This window comes from Heterocephalus glaber, unplaced genomic scaffold (genome assembly GCF_053883595.1).
Source record: "Heterocephalus glaber isolate CG9 unplaced genomic scaffold, H.glaber_assembly_v1.0 deba00001532, whole genome shotgun sequence".
NCBI lineage: Eukaryota > Metazoa > Chordata > Mammalia > Rodentia > Bathyergidae > Heterocephalus > Heterocephalus glaber.
The window spans coordinates 28,835,690-28,838,119 of NW_028258330.1; the positions used below are offsets into that span (position 1 = coordinate 28,835,690).

General features: G+C 44.3%; 1 pseudogene; it reads right to left on the reverse strand.

Annotated features, from left to right (window-relative positions):
- Window positions 1-745: 745 nt before the first annotated feature.
- LOC101698966 (RNA-binding motif protein, X chromosome-like) lies at window positions 746-1,969 on the reverse strand (annotated as a pseudogene).
- Window positions 1,970-2,430: the final 461 nt, after the last annotated feature.

Consider the following 2,430-nt stretch of genomic DNA (forward strand, 5'->3'; position numbering starts at 1 on the left):
GATGGCAATACTTCTCAAAGGATCAATGCATTCCCTATGAAAATCCCAGCAGGCTTTAAAAAAATTTTTTTTGCAGAAATTGACAAGCTAATCTTAAAATTCATAAGTTAAAGATGTAATTTTTTTTGTTTTGGCCAAACTTTTTATTAGTATTCTGCAGTTGTTTAACACACACTTAAATGGTCTTACTGGGGGAGGGGAAGGGGAGGTTCTTGCATATTCCCAAGGAAATGTCATAAAGGCAAATTATGGCCAGCATTATCCACTTGCTTTTGTGGGTTTACTGGGCAAATAGCACTTTCCTAATATAGGTATCTGATCTCAGGCTTTTTCATACTGAGAACATGGAGATTTCAATTGGAAGACACCTTGAAATCCCAAGACTGTACCCTACCACCCTCTAATAGCTAGCTTGTCTGTACAGGCAGAATGGTTCATCTCTCAATGGAGATCAGTGTACATCTAGATGGCTAGATGTTTGTGGAAGATCTTAGAACTGTTTGCCTTATTTACTGGGAAAATTCAGGAAGTGGCCTTTAGAGACTCTTTTACTTGAAAAATTACAACACTAGTACAACAAGTCAAGCCTTACACATTTAAACATTTGCTTGTTGAGAGCAAGTCATAAAATCAAACTTAAACATGTTTTACTTTTCTTTCCTCACAAGAACATAAAAAATATGAAGGGGAACTTAATAGGAAATTTTTAAAAAGTAACACAATTTTCCTTTTAGTAGTCCTTGGATACTTATGACAGAATAGTTTCCACTTTTTGTTTGTTTCTTTGAATGGAGATTTTGGTCCAAAGTTTTGTTTGTTCCTAGTCTCTGCTTCTGCCTCCCCCTCTACCAGATCAGCTCCCTCCACGGCCACCGTCTGTTGGTGCTCCGCGGCTGGAACTGCTGTAGGAATCACGTGGAGGAGAGTACCCCCTTTCCATAGAAGAGGGAAGCCCTCGGTCTTGTCTGCCAACCCGATTGCGACCACTTGAGTAGAGATCACTTCGGCTGCTTGAGTAACTGTCTCGATTTCCATCATATCCATCCTGTGAGGGGCTGTAATCACCATAGCGACTGCTTCCACCATAAGATGGCGGGGGCCCTCGTGTAGTTGGAGCACTACGTGAGTTACCTGCAGGGTCATAACTCTCATATGAATCTCTGTAGGAACCTCCACTCAGGTGGTCTGAATAGTCACGATCCCAACCATATCCATCTCTATCACTATAGCCTCTTGACGGATAGTCATCTCGTGAACTGGAATGACCATAATCACGGTAAGTATAATCTCTTGGTGGGGGGCGGGCATAATCTCTTGTATCACGAGAATTTGGGTAATCTCTGCTTGAATAGCTGTCTTTAATGGAATATCCATCATCTCTTGGAGACAAATAAACACCTCTACGAGATGGCAGGGGTTCCCTCTGAGGTGGGCCTCTGTAACTATCTCTTCCACATGAAACAGGGGCTCTTCCTCCCATTCCACTACTGCAGCAAACTGGTCCTGAAGGGGCCGATCTTTTAGGAGGAGGACCCCCACTTCATGGTGGTGGCCCTCTTTTCACTGGAAGGGGTCCTCTGGAAGAACTCATGTTAAAATTCATGGAATAGCCACCATCATCCATGTGCCCATCATGTGAGGGAGGTCCCCTAGTTCCTCAACTTCCTCCTCTGCCTCCTCTAAGACCTCTGGGAGGGCCTCTTCTTCTTGGAGGTGGAGGTGGCTCACGTCTACCACTTTCAAATGATGGTTTGGTGGCTTGTTCCACCTTGATGGCTTTTCCATCTAAGGACTTTTCCATTCATGTCCCGAGCTGCATCCTTAGCATCTGCTGGGCTTTCAAATGTAACAAAAGCAAATCGTCTTGATTTATTGGTTTCTTGGTCTTTCATCCAGAGTACTTGCACGATTCATCCATATTTTCCAAATACTGCTTCAAGGGCTTTCTCATTTGTTTCTGTATTAAGCCCACCAATAAACAGCTTTCCTAGGCGATCTGCTTCAACCATTTTTTTTTCCTGGTGAGTCTGCAGGAAGATAGCGATGGTTTCAAGCTCCTATGAGCTCTGGGATAAGGGATTACCATGCAGCCCAGGACAAGTGACTGTTACCAGGTAGGGGAACAGAAGTGAGGAGCCGCTAGCAGTACTGCGCAGCGAGGTGAAGCTATAAATTTGAGAGCTGATTATTAATTATTTTTTAGTATTTTGCAGTGCTGGAGATGGAACCCAGGGCCTCACACATGCTAGGCAAGTGTCCCACTACAGAGCACATCCCCAACCCAGGTGACAGTTATTGATCAATTCTGGAACGTAGGACTTGTCTGGGGACCTTGGTATGCACCAGTGTCCTTATCTCTCACATGGTGGGCTGTGCTTTTCCCGCCTCCCAGGGCAAGATCAGAGATGCTAGGGCACTTTGAAGACAATG